Source organism: Callithrix jacchus, chromosome 1, assembly GCF_049354715.1.
Source record: "Callithrix jacchus isolate 240 chromosome 1, calJac240_pri, whole genome shotgun sequence".
Taxonomy (NCBI): Eukaryota; Metazoa; Chordata; class Mammalia; order Primates; family Cebidae; genus Callithrix; species Callithrix jacchus.
This window is the reverse complement of record NC_133502.1, coordinates 116,184,758-116,200,155: the sequence shown is the minus strand read 5'-3', so window position 1 is coordinate 116,200,155 and position 15,398 is coordinate 116,184,758. Positions and strand designations below refer to the sequence as shown.

Here is a 15,398-nt window from a genome sequence, read left to right as displayed (position 1 = left end):
CTCAGGAGACAGACAAATGAAGGTCACATAGTTTTATTATAGAAATGATTGGACAATGTGGTTTTAAATGTGTGGACAAAAAGGCCTAATATCCTACCACTGAGTTAAGCTGACTTACCGACCTAATTATTGCTGCAGCCGAACAAGGACAGGCCTCCCCAACAGGACTGAGTTGCCCCCTCCCTGATCACATGTCAGCAGAGAAACTGAGATGTAAAACTGACAGGCATGGGGAGATGCAGGAGTGAAGAGGGGGCTCAACTGGATGTGCTCAGGGTCTTCTGCCAAACTTTAGAATCAGAGAAGTAAAGAGAAGACCAGGTGAATGTTTCAATGGAGACATGAAAACCAGAGGAAAGAGGAAGAATGGAGTTTATACTCCACAACCTGCAGGTGGTAGTTCTGTTAGTCTGTTGGGTTTTACCATGCTACTGATATTTCCCACCTCAAACTTTCACCAGCCATGTTGTCAAATGTAGGTTATAATAGTACACAATAAATGAATATCAGTATGCAGACAATAATATAATGTCACTGATGCTGAAAGAACCAAATGTGGCCACTATACCTCTTTCATTATTAAATATCCAGAGGTTGACATAAATCTCCAAATGAAATCACTTTGCTATGTAAAAATCCAATCAAATCAAAGATCAAAGTAAGTTAAAGGCCAAAGAAATTAAAGACTAAAATAATTTTTTACTTGCTCAGCCAGCCTGCTAACTGCTTTAATTCTTAGGTAGGGTGGGTGACTTCAGCAGCTGCCACTCACTGAAATTGATTATAGTTCCTTCAGTGCCTCAGCAGTCCCCCTCCTCATTGAGGTAAACGCCATCATGCTTTTCTCTGTCATTATAATTATTTAAGTATGTATTCCTTACAATATGTTGTTTATTTTTCTCTGTTTTCAAAATAAATTGAATCACACTGGACAAATCTTCTGTTTTTTTTTTTATTTTGATTGCCTTGGTTTCTGCATTGTCCATGTTAATCTATGCATTGTCCATGTTAATCTATGTAGCAATAGCTCATTGATGGAATATGGCACAATTTATTAAACATGTTTATGGATCATTGCCCCTTTTTATTTTTGTTACTAAGAACAATGCTGATGTGAACATTCATGCAAATACACAAAGATTTTAGTGTAGGATCCCACTGTTAAAAAAGTCCAGAGGACAGAGAAGTAATAGAAAGTAAATAAAAGTAATAGGACATAGATCATTACCTCACTATCTTTATATGCACTGAGTTTAGAAAACACAGTAACCCACTATTTTATAGCAGTGAACCAACTATTCACTGGTGAATGATGGAAAGAATATACCCTAGAAAGTGTTGCTTGGGCCACCCTTCCTGAGATGCCATTCAGTTCATGCCATTTTTCTGGATTCCAACAACCGTGATCACCTGTGTGATCTCATTCTTCTATCATAATGTTAATCACAACATTGCATGGACCATGACTCAGAAGAAATCCACTTGTTTATACATTTCTTTGTCAAAGAGTATTTTTAAACTTATCAGCCATATTGCTAAGTTTAGAAATTTGTAAAATGGCAGACTCAGTCACCAGGTATAATCTGAGGCACCATTTTTTCCCCAAATAATATATTCAAAGCCTTTTAATTTGCAGCCCCATTGTTGTAATGAATGAGGATTCTGACTTGTAGCCTTGCTCACACACTCTATTGTGAGCAGATACAGTTCTATGCTGTACCAATTGCTCCCATGAACTCTAGATAGGGAAATCCTGAAGCCTGTGAAACATATTTTCTTGAGAATTTCTTCCTTTAGCCCCACGTTTATTTCATACGGGAAATCATGAGCCTGGACAGACACAGTTGATAGTCCTGAAGCAGGCATTCCCGAGTGGTCGGCCAAGCCCAATACCTATGTCAGGGCCTCCTGCTCAGAATGCTGCTTCCCTCTTTTCCAGGCTTTGAAAAACTTGTACTCTTTTAGGGACATCAGAAACTTCTTTATTTCTAAAATATATTTCTCTCTAGCAATGCAGAATGACTCCAGTATTCTATTTCCTGCTATTGTTTCCTTACAGATTCCTGGAAGGCTCAGGTGAATTTTTAACTGTTTAACATGTTAAACCTTTCCTAATACCTACAGGGCTACTACTGTTTGCAGATTCAGAATGTTCTGTTTCCCTTTTATTCAACTTTGCTTGCAGTCCAGGAATTCATATACTTGTCAAGATTTTGTCTTATGACAGTTGAAAAATAAATGAGTACTGCATCTGTCAAAAAAAAAAAGACTTTGCAAACACATCTTATCTATGTTCACACCCTAAAGTTAAAACCTCTAACCCAAGATGTACCTTCCTGCAGAGCATGTAACCTAGCCCTGGATTCAATATTTTATTGCCTGCTGGGTTCTCCCTTACCATGTTTCATCTTTTTTATACCTTCTCTTATTTCACTTGTCATTCAACTTCTTAGAATCCCTAATGGCGAAGCAACACTCATATCCCAATTTGTTATAAATTATGCCAATTTAGTGAATATCAACTCACAATATTTACTTGATACAATTTTAAGAATTCTATATTGATCTTTTTAGCAATTTCCCTCAATACAGATGTTCAGATGCCATGTGGTCTGATGATCGAAGTCTTGCAGGGGTGGGTCCCCGTTGTGCTAGTTATTCTATCTGCAGATTTTCTTCCCTAATAGATTTGCATATGTTCTCTCCAAAAGAGTTGAGTCTCTGACTGCTTCCTTTATTTGGTTGTATTTGGTTGTATTTGTTGGGCACAAGTAACTTTCTGATTAAAACTTCTTTTATTGTTTTCTGAAACCCTTCTAAAAAGTTTGATCTGAGCACACCTTCTCTTTTTTTGGGGGGTGGGGTGGGGTGGGAGAGTGTTTCGCTCTTGTTACCCAGGCTGGAGTGCAATGGCGCGATCTCGGCTCGGCGCTATCTCGGCTCACGGCAACCTCCGCCTCCTGGGTTCAGGCAATTCTCCTGCCTCAGCCTCCTGAGTAGCTGGGATCACAGTCACGTGCCACCATGCCCAGCTAATTTTTTGTATTTTTAGTAGAGACGGGGTTTCACCATGTTGACCAGGTTGGTCTCGATCTCTCGACCTCGTGATCCACCTGCCTCTGCCTCCCAAAGTGCTGGGATTACAGGCTTCAGCCACCGCGCCCGGCCCACCTTCTCTTTTATTTTAGGAGTGCTTAGCTTACCATTTAAGATCACAAGGTATGTCTTACGAACAATCTCTTTCTTCTTCAAGACCAAGCGATGTTTCATTTTATTTTTGTTTTATAATCTCATTGTTTTGGACAGACTGAAGTATGTTTTTTAAAGCATTGCAGAGTCACTCTTGTGTTTCCTAAGAAAACGTGGTTTCTCATAGTAGAGTATTCATATAAAATGTTTTCATTTAGTTTGCAAAGTTAATTTCATTCTTTTTTTTATCCCAACCAATGAAGATGACATTTTTTAAAGTAAAAAAGGCCTCCATTTTGTTTGTGTTTATTGTTAAAGCCCATTATACTGTGATTTAAGTTGTTCTTTTGTTCTAAAAACAACTTATGGTATAACTAAGTGGGGGAGGGGACAAATTGAACTGACACATAATCCATGTGAAGAAAAAAGTTGGTCTTTTTACAGTTTTCTTATCAGTTCAGAGAAACAAAACCTGGGAGAGCTATTCTAGCATTTAGCTACCTTGCTATACAATATGCAAAGCACTGTAATGGGGGCAGAAGAACACAATTTAGAAACTGAAATATGTCCTGTGTAGCTAGAGTACAGGGAGGAAAACAAAATTGAGGCCAGAATGGTAGGCAAAGGGCCAGAGTCTACAAGGTTATCTAGAGTGTGACAAGGATAGTAAGCAATAAGGCACTTTCTGCTCTTGACTTCAGAATCTTCAGGAAGTTTGTACAGGGGAATGAAATAGCTAAAATCTTTTATGAGCAATTGTGATACGTAAATAGATAAAAATCATGGGAACACAGCTGAAGGAAACATTCATTTGCCCTTCCATGGTGGTGATTAAGGGGAGGGAAATTGAATAGGGTGATGTTTTCCAAATTCTAATTTCACAGTCTTAGTCATTTTGGTGGAAGAAAGAGAAAGGAAACCTTTTTTGTGCTACTTGCCTCTCTGGCAGGGCTGAAGCCCTCATTTTACTTCTAGGAAACAACTTAACAACAAAAAGTAGTCAGAACTCCTTAATTCTTCCTTGAAAATAAGTTCGTATTTAGCACAGTGCATGGCATTTGAAGCTATTTTCTTTCCCCATTGCACTGAAACAGGCACAAAATCATTTTATATTATAAAAATTGCACAAGAAAAAGTAGAGACATGTTCATCTGTAGTGCTTTCAAACTATTTGAATTTTGAGTTTTTTCTTCTGGTTATCTATTGTGACATGGTAAAAGCCCCATAAAACTTCATACCTCAGCCATACCTTGGCTTTCTGTTGAAACTGCTCTCTGTAGCCCAAATGTGACAGGCAAGCAGTCCAAACCCACACCATCTTGGCCCCTCCGACTTGTAATAAGTAACTGAGGTCTGTAATTTCCACCCTACCATGCAATGTGTAAACTAACGCTTATCTTGACTTAGGTAAATCACTTAAGTAACAATCGGAATGTCCAAAGTCCCCTGGCCCTGGGAATGTCCAAAGCCCCTTGTCCCCACCCCTGCCCAGGAGGTGGTTTACGGGTATAAAACATCTTGACACCCTCCTTTCAGGGCCATGGGGTACAGAGATGAGAGTCCTCTGTGGCCGCCGGTGATAAAGACCCTGCAATTTGGCATACTTTTGTCTTGGTGTTGACTTTATGTGCTTGCTCTGGTACAACACTATTTTTGTAATGATAATTTTAATAAGTTACCTTTCATATTTAAAAATGAATCAATACACTTTTTAAGGCATTAAAAAATGTTTCAGGCAAAATTACTTATTTGCTCGGCAAGAATTTGAATTAGCTTGTTGATTATGGAAATGAGCTCCAAGAAAACGCTTTCTATTGATTTCCAATATATAGATAATATTCCAGGGCAGCATTAGCACTGCATGTAAAGATATACTCAAGCACATATTTATAGTTGTGAAATTGTTGGTATCATTAAAATGGCTTCAGGGCTCACATAAAAGCTGTGTGATGAATTAGATTATGATGTGGTTTATATTAATAGTATTTATCTAGCACTTACTAATTATGAAGCATACCAGGCTAGGAGATTTATATTCTTTTCCTGTTCTTCATTATTTTATTTACTCTTTTATTCAACATATATATACTTGATGACATAATTACATTATATATATATATATATTTCACAAAGTATTTGTGACAGTAGTACTTTTCTTCCAAGTAAAATTTAGGTAGTGTCTACTTAAATCATTAGAGAAATTATTGCTACAATAGCAAAGGTTGTGGGTATTGAAATAGGAATCTTATGTAAACATAAATTAGAGCAATTTGAACTGAATTGAGGTAAGTTCTGTAAGTTCACTCGGAAAATGTATCACTGGTCATTAAATTTTTAAACTCAGTCTTGCAGAGTTAAATAATTAACAAAATTGATAACAATATACACAGTCCTCAACATCTACATGCAAAGTGTATAATCCCGTTTGTTTTTACTTAAATTGTTTTCCTCAATTGCAGCCATTCTATTTACCTACCTCTAAAACAACTCTGGTTTCCCTCTAAAAGAAAGATAAAATATGTATTTCCAGTTAGAAGACTTGTAGGTAATTGCATGATTCTACTTTACAATATATCATTGATTATGACTTGTTTGGAAAGTGTGATTATTTGGAAGGCTGAGTTATATCTTCTCAAGTGAGTTAAAATTCATATTGAAAATGATGGTAATAAGTATTCATGCAAGAAAATTCTGAGACTCAAAGAAACACTGTTAAGTTGAAGAAGTATACATGAAAGTATTACAAATAGAACAACTTCATCAGGATACTGCCCATTCAGATGCATTATGTAGAACTTATACATGTTAGGATATAGGAGGTGCAGATTATTTAATGTCACTGTTTCTATGAAGAATACAGAGGCTACAGTATACAGATTTCTCTGATCAATTGGCCTGCATATTTTCTTCTTGAATAAAAAGTCAAGACCTTACTGAGGGTCAAATAGAAATCATCAAATCCACTCTCAACTTTGTGGAGAAAAATTGATATAGTCAGTATAAATAGTATGTATATATTTAGTGACTGAAGTTTTGGGTACAAAGCAGTAAGACTTGAGGTATGGGGTGCCAAGGGGGTGTTTTTATTTTTTTTCCAGTTAAAGGTTATGCCTTTGGAAAAGGAAGAGGGTGTGGATTGTGAACAGCTGGCTATACAGGTAGTTTCAAGGAATAGGTCATGATTTAGGTTATGGTTTATGGTACCAGAGAAATGGGCTCTGAGGAATGTCAGATAGCCCATGAAGTCCAAGATTACCTAATACTGAACCCTCACTTGAGTTCAAGCACTGACCTAGGTACCTTTACAGAAACAACTTATTTAATTCTTATAACATTCTCAAGCTAGGTAATTAGAGCTAGGTATTAAGATCTTCTGTTTACAGATAAGGAAACTGAAGGTTAGGCAAATTATCCGAATTAATACAACTAAAAAGCAGTAAAGTCAGAACACAAACTCTGACATTTTGATCCCTTCCTCTTAGACTCATAACAGGGCTACCTCCCTCCCCAGGATCTGAAATATGCATTTGGCATGTGACTTTACATTTATATAAAATTGTTTTATTTATGAATGCATTCACTTTTATCAGCCACACATATTTATTTTATAAACACTCTCTGAGAATCTGTGGATCATGAGCCTTTGCAGGGAGATGTAAAGACAAGGTAAGAACATGTGGGAAAAGAATATCCCAAAAAGATTAACTGAAAGGACAGGATAAATCATTTAAATAAGAAGTAAAATTGTACATTATTTGGAGTTATTGGTATGACATAGAAGTACAATGGTATCTATTATCAGAAAGGAAGAAATTAGAGAAAGTAACAATATAATTGATTTTAGGTCTCAGTATGCCAGTATAATGAGTATGTATAACAAAAATAACGAAAACTTGAGATTTTAGCAAAAGTAGTTGAGTATAATCCCACAGATATGTCATTTGAATGACATACCTTGGTCAAAATAAGCTAATAGAATGAAGGAAAGAGTTGATATTTATAACAGGTGTGTCTAAATGGAAACACTAAGGTCTAAGTATCAAAGCCTTGTATCAGAAGTTTATATGAAATAAAAATAGGAACATACCATGTTTTTATAAACCTGCCAGTTTTTTTTTTTTTAAGGTTGACAAAGAATATGGCTCAGGCACTCTGATCTCAAATTTTTAGCTTAACATGTTCCTAAACAAGAACTACCTTTCCTTAACCCCGTGTCCCTATTCTCAAAAAGTATACATAATATCCTTTTCTTTCTTTCTTCATGAAAATTACAAAAAAGAAAATCATACATTCAACTACAATTATATTTCTATAAGTTACCATTTATCACTGAATGCATGATGCTTCTAATTTGAGTATTCTGCATACATTTATCTATTAAAGGTGAAAATGAAGGTCACATTTCTTTTTACATGCTCTTGCAGTGCACTGAAAAAGATTCCACATTGCTGATAATCTCTTGTTCTTGGTCCCCATCATTAATGCTCCTTCCCTACACATCTCTTTTTTAAGTTTCTCAGCCAATTTTGCTAATTAAATTTGAAGAGACACTTCTCAAAAGAAGATATTTATGCAGTGAACAAACATGATGAAAGCTCATCATCACTGGTTATTAGAGAAATGCAAATCAAAACTACAATGAGTTACCATTTCACGCCAGTTAGAATGGCGATCATTAAAAAGTCAGCAAACAGCAGACATGGGAGAGGATGTGGAGAAATAGGAACGTTTTGACACTGTTGGTGGGAGTGTAAATTAATCCAATAATTATGAAAGACAGTGTGGTAATTCCTCAAGGATCTAGAATCATTAATACTATTTGACCCAGCAGTCTGATTACTGGGTATATACCCAAAAGATTATAAATCATTCTATAAAGACACATGCACATGCATGTTCATTGCAGCACTATTCATAATAGCAAAGATTTGGGACCAACCTAAATGCCCATCAATGGTAGACTGGATAAAGAAAATGTGGCACATATACATCATGGAATACTATGCAGCCATAAAAAAGGATGAGTTCATGTCCTTTGCAGGGACATGAATGAAGCTGGAAACCATAATTCTCAGCAAACTAACACAGGAACAGAAAACCACACCTCATGTTCTCACTCATAAGTGGGAGTTGAACAATGAGAACACATGGACACAGGGAGGGAACATCACATACTGGGGCCTGTTGGAGGGTGAGGGGCAAGAGGAGGGATAGCATTAGGAGAAATACCTATTGTAGATGACAGGTTGATGGATGCAGCAAACCATCATGGCATGTGTATACCTACATAAACCTGCAGGTTCTGCACATGTACCCTAGAACTTAAAGTAAAATAATAAAAAAAGAGGCCAACTCAAACCTTTCTGGATTTTTGTTGTTGTTAACCTGTAAAGTTCATAAAAAGTTAAACATATTACTGTTTTTCATAAAGAAAAAATAAATTTCTAAAATTTTAAATATCTAAAAAAACTCAACTTGGAAATAGAAATGAATACAAATTAAAATGCTGTTTCAAAATGAAAGCCAATATTATAAGTGAAACCTTTAAATATATATACATCAAAAGGCAGAAAAACAATATAAGTGTCTATCTTACAAGTTAGGAAGAAAACAGCACATTTATCTCAAATACAAAAGAAGAAAAGTAATAACTATCACCAGGTAATATAATGGAAAATACTGTATCATATATTGTACTGCACACAACAGAGAGTATCAACAAAACTGCACCTGGTTTTCTAAAATAAACTGATGAAAGTGATAGTGATGCAATTTGCCAAGTAAAAAGTGAGAGGATTCAAGAAAAACTAATGCCAGTGAAATCTCTACAAACCCTGATGATATTAAAAGAATATTATAAATTATTTTTCTAAAATATGGAATTTTGAATAAAATTTCTAGAAAATACAACTTAACTGAGAAGAGCAAGAAAAAGACGCTCTAATTATACAATGATTTAAGTAATGCAATGGATGACAAAACTTTTATGATTAACTTTCTTATAGAAGTGTGCTTTCTTACTATGATAGGAAAATATCTAGCAAACACAGCAAATATCACACTTAGTAGCAGTGGTTCCCTTTGAGATAAAGACAAGGATGCCCAGTATCACCACTTCTATTAAATGTTATATTAGTGGTTTTGGTAAATGCACGAATGCAAAATATATACATGCATATACACATACTCATGTGCAAACATATATACATGAATTCATGCATACATATATGCAGGCCTTTAAATTAAGTTAGTGGATTCAAATGGACCATATAAAACTATTATCATTGCATATAACTTGTGAGTGTAGATAGTAAATTGAAAGGAATATACCAGATTATTAATTTTAATATAAAATTTGTATTGAGGTTCCTTACTAAATGGTCAATAGAAAATAAAATGTATTTCTATATATAAGTAATAAATAAAATACTATGTCTGATGACATAAAAATATTAAATAAGAATGCATCTACTGAAAGATGTAAAGGTATGTGTAGAATATTCTACATTATTGAGATAGATAATACCTTAGAGTGAAAGGCAACATGGAATGAGAGGAAATATTTGCAGATCACATATCTAATAAAATATTGATCACTTAGAACTCAACAACAAAAAGCCCAATTAAAAAGTGAGAAAAGAGCCTGGGTGCATTGACTCACACCTCTAATCCCAGCACTTTGGGAGGCCAAGGTGGGGGATAGATCACTTTAGGTCAGGAGCTCGAGACCAGCGTGGCCAAAATGGTGAAACCCTGTCTCTACTAAAAATACAAAAATTAGCTAGGCATGGTTGCATGTGCCTGTATTTTCAGCAGGAGGTTGGGGCAGGAGAATTGCTTGAACCCAGGAGGCAGAGGTTGCAGTGTGCCAAGATTGCACCATTGCACTCCAGTCTGGGTGGCAGTGGGAGACTCCATCTTGATAGAAAAAAGAAAACAAGTGAGCAAAGAATTTTAATACATATTTTTCCAAAGAAGATAAACAAACGTCCTCTAATCACATGAAAAAAAGTATTCAACATTATTAATCATTAGGGAAACAAATATCAAAACTACAGTGAGATCCATCACACTCTACTTTATAGCTATGATTTTGTAATAGAAAATAAGTATTGGCAAGGATATGGAGAAATTGTAAACCTATTGCTACTGGGAATGTAAAATGGTGGAGTTGCTGTGGAAAACAGTTTGGAAGGTCATCAAACACATAGAATTACCAGATGACCCTGTAATTCCTAAGTGTATACTCAAGAGGGCTGTAAACAAATGTTTACATAAGAAAACACATATGGGAATGTGCATAGCATTGTTATTCATAATAGCAAAAAAATGAAAACCCAAATTACCTTCAGCTAGTGATTAAACAATATGTGGTATATCCATTCAATGAAATATTTTTAGCAACAAAAGGAATGAAGTGCTATTACATGCTACATTATAAATGGACTTTTAAAACATTTTAAATTCAGTCAGACACAAAAATCACCTGTGTGATTCCATTTATATGAAATATATAGAACAGGCAAATTAAGAGACAAAGATAGTAGATTAACAGTGATCAGAGGAAGAAGACACAAGAGAATCAGAATTGACTGCTAGCTCCTATAGACGTTTTCTTTTGAGGTGTCAGAACCATTCTGGAATTAGTAGTTATTTTTGTATAAACTGAGTATACTAAACAAACCACTGAACTGTATAATTTAAAATAGTAAATATTATGCTAATTATATCTTAATAAAATAGAAAGTCAACATACTCATAATGAAGGAAAGGGTAGAAAAGTCTGTTCTACCAGTTATCAAAACATATTATGTAGGTATATTGTATAAGACAGCACAATGTAGACAGATTGTTCAATGAAACACACAAAAGTGTAGAAACAGCCAAGCATATATGAGTACTAAGTGTATATATGATTATTTTGTGTAATAGAACACAGAAAGTTGATTTGGTATGACTGCATTAAAATTAACAGTAAGTGTTCAACATAAGATACAGTGAGTAAAAGAGGAAGCCACGGAGTAGGAAACAGATTTTCACAATATGTAACCAACAAAGGACTCACATCTAGAATACACAAATTTATGAATTGGTGATGGAAGACCACCCATATAAAATGGGTAAAAATAATTTAAAAAGAACTTTCTCAAGTGAATATATATGTATATGACTAATAAACCTATGAAAATGCACTAAAACTTGTAATGAGAAAATATAAATGAAAAGTACAGAGATAGTTTACTAAATAATAAACTGATGGCTAAAATTAAACAAAAAAGAAATATATTCTGGAAAACATGTAACAATGGAAATTCTTGTAACACTATTTAAATTATTTGCTAAAGTAGAATATAGGTATATTTTCTGACCTAGTAATCTAATTCTTAGGAAAAGATGCTCACAGTATGGTAATTCATAATAACCCCAAAGTGGAAACAATTCACATTATCTGCCAATAATGGATTGAATATGTAAAGTGTGGTGTATTTATCCAATGGAATACTACAGAACAATGAAGACTAACTGCAGTTATGAGCAACAAGATGAAAGAATTTCATGAATGAGATATTAAGGGAAAGAAACTAAATAGAGATATGTAGTATATGATTCCAATTAGATAAAGTTCAAAACTTAGGCAAGTCAAAAACATAGGCTGGACAAGAAATCTGGATGCTATGACAAATACATATAAGTAATAGTTTATTGAAATTACAGTGTATAATATATTCAATGACATGATATGTTGAAAGGGTTGTCCCTTCCTGGTAACGCACAGTCAAATGACTTGCAAAATTGTGATGAAGATGAGACATTAATACACATGATTACAAATCTATGCAGGTGCATCTTTGTACATACACATATACTTACACAGTGTGACAGAGGAAGCCACAGGCTTCTATGTGGTGGTTACCTTCAAGTTCCTTATCTGCATAATAATTACATGAGCATTGACTTTGTGATAATTTATTGAGCTGTATATATTTGTATTTTTGCAAATCTTTTGTGGTTTATAACTCATCACAAAAAATAAAAGAATCAGATCATTTTCTAGGGTCATTAATAGAGCTAAGATCCATGGACAAAGGTTTGTAAGAGATCATTCACTTTATCCCTTTGAAGCCAGGCTAGAGAACTCAGTGAGCTCTCTAACAACATAACAAGATCCATTACTTGCTCTTCAAAAGTGGATCTTCTCAAATGATTTTATGCCCTAGAGAAGGAATATTAATAGCTTCCTTCTGGGCAATTTCTTACCAATTAGTGGTCCAGCATTATGAAGATTATTCTGGCCCAACAGAAATAAACTAATTTGAATTTTATGACAGTAAGATGCAGACACATATTCATATGAGCATATAAAACCATACACAATAGTGTCAACTTCTTTTCACACTTAACTGTGTTCTCCATTCTCTTTCAAAGAAAGACATGTGTTTTACACTCATACAATACGTAATTTCAAACCTGATTCCCAAGGCAAAAGGAAAAGGCTACCGTCAAATGTTTAAAGAATAATCTCCTTTATTTTATAATAATAACGGTTAGAAGTTCAATATTTCTGCTCAAACACAGAAGCAGCCAGGCATATTTGCAAAGGCCTCACAATGTTTGCCGTTGCCTTTACACAAGACAACATTTATAAAACCTTTGCATCCCATGGCAGGTGCTGGGTCTCCTCTTGGGAATTTGTGCTTTTCACATACTGCCTTTCATTTGAACTTCAAACACCTTTAAAAAATAGAGGCTGCATTTTAATATCATTTAAAAATTAAAAACATTTTATTTTTGTCATTATAATATCTTTCATGGCTTTACTTTTCAAAAATAAATCAAAGCCAAAACTAATTACTGTAATAGCAAAAACCTGAAGAATGGAAAACGTTTTTTAAAATGAAACTTCGGTCTGTTTCTCCTGTAAATACATTAAATGTATATATTAAATATTAGAGAATTTCAAGTGTATTTAATAGTATTCCCCCTTCTTTGAGAACTTAGAGAATTGACCAAATTATGATAGTCACCTGAATAACTGGAAAACATGTTTCTGGAGCTAGAATGCATGCAAGACTATATTCTACAGTCCACCAAGTTGGACTTTTACAGTCTTAAACTAAAGTATTTATTTAACCTTATATTGTGCCATTAAAACAAACAAAAAATTTAAATAATAGTGTAATTTAGCCAAAAGACTAAATTATCTTTTTTTGTTTGTTTTAATGGCACAGTGTAAGGTTAAATGAATACTTCAGTTTAAGTGAAAAACACATTTTCATCTACAGAAATTATGTCCTAAAGTATTTATTCAGTCTGCAATACTTGTAAATTGAATAATGCACAATTATGATGTTTTATTGTCCACTTTTCTAAAACATGTCCTTTTCTGTCTTTTCTGTTTTGCTTTTCATCAGGCTTGGATTCCTGGATCGTCTGGCAACTTCAAAAATCTGGTAAGACACTTTTTTTTTCTGTGGGGCTGTCAGACGTCTCATATTTTTATTTTTTCTGTCACTATTTTTTGGTGTATGTTTTATTTCTGTGTGAAGCTTAACCCTTTAAAAAAAATTTCCCCCTCATTTCCGTCTTCTGAGTTTGAATCTCATTAGGCCAGTTAGAAAAGGCCAATTACATCTTAACCCATATCAGACAATCTGATAAGTCCAGATACTTAAAGAATCAACTCCATGGGTCAGGAGAACATTCCAAACAGAGGGAGTATTTGTTTCTTAAGGAAACTAAAATCACCACTGAAAGAGTTTGCCATAGAAAAGAGGATTATCCAGGTAAAATGTGGAAAGCATCAGTCTGAAAACTTTTCTTTAAAAATAGATCAAATGCAAAAGCAAAATAAAAACCAAGGATGAGCTGATACAAAAATTGGGTGTTTTAAAGCTTTTCAATAGTACATTGCTGGTAGTATGCTTTACATATTATAAAGCTAGAAACACTCTGAAGGCGTTGATCTTTTCCACATGGAAACTTACAATTCTTACAGCATTTTTCTGGGACTGATTATAGGCATGATAAAGCTGTGTATTTTTCCAAACAGCATATTTATATTCATGTTTGAATCCACCCAGTCTTCATTTCTTCAAATATTACTGAAATATTGCTCACTATCAAATGCATACATTGTGATCCTATGTTCTGTGTGTATACAAGTTTATAAAACATATTTTATCTTATTTAATACTATGAAGAAATCTGTAGCTTAGATACCTGTGTAGACTGGATGTCCCAACTTTCCTGATGCAGTGACACTTTCTATAATACTGAACCAAGAACGAGATTCCAACTTGATGGACTGGAGGAATACAGTTGTGTACTCGACTATTTAGTAATAACTGGATATTGCTGGATTGGAGTGGGAAAGTAGTGAAAGTCCGGTATCTCCTTGCTGTTGTTCAGTATCTTTCTAAAACTAAATGCTTTCAGATTTCTCAATGAAAATCTTATAATCATTTCATTTCCATGCTGGTTTCGTTTTTGAAGTTCACAGTTCCCACCAAACAGTACCGAATTTCATAGTAAACTGTCATGTTGAGCAATGTTACTTAAGACTTGAGGTTAAACAAATTACTGCACACAAAGAGAAAACTTAAAGTTGTATATCAGATCTCATCACTATGAAAGCCCTGAACAATGCCTTTCCCATAGAGATTTGTACTTTGTCTCTCTCCAGCATCAGTGTACCATGTAGCACTGGGGTCTGCATCCAACCTAGAAGATTACACTTTGACATGTTTCTCCCTGTCATGTTGCTTATACTTGAGTCCTACCAGGTTTGTGAAGAATAAGTTGACATTAAAATATTCTGCCGCTACTTTAAACAGCCAACGGTGCAAGCTTCTGTTTATTGTGAGACTGGTTTAGCCCTTCATTGTATGGGCTTTTACTAGGCCTGAGTAGAATTGTGTATTACCTTTGGAGAGAGGTGAATAGAAATTTCTATCAGAGAAATAAATACCTATTCACAATGATGAATTCAGTCCTCCACATTTAACCATAATTAGGAACAAACAAAACTTGAAATTGTATTTTTTCTTAGTAGATTTTTTTAAGGCAAGGTGTCACTGAATTGCCCAGGCTGGCCTCCTGGGTTCAAGCAATCCTCCTACCTCAGCCTCCTGAATCACCAAGACAAAAGAGGCACACCACTGTTCCTGACTGGCTTAATGATTTTTAAAAGTTTTCATCAAAGTATAGCT

At 34.6% G+C, this 15,398-nt stretch overlaps 1 protein-coding gene across 36 annotated transcripts in view; it reads left to right on the top strand.

Moving 5' to 3' along the window:
• The window catches only part of PTPRD (protein tyrosine phosphatase receptor type D), a 2,336,513-nt gene that overhangs the window by 900,890 nt on the left and 1,420,225 nt on the right, over window positions 1–15,398 (top strand). For all 36 annotated transcript variants that reach the window (XM_078368970.1, XM_035293431.3, XM_078368938.1 and 33 more), the window contains exon 6: window positions 13,602–13,640. The gene's annotated coding sequence lies outside the window, so the exon portion shown is untranslated. The remainder of the gene's footprint in view (window positions 1–13,601; window positions 13,641–15,398) is intronic.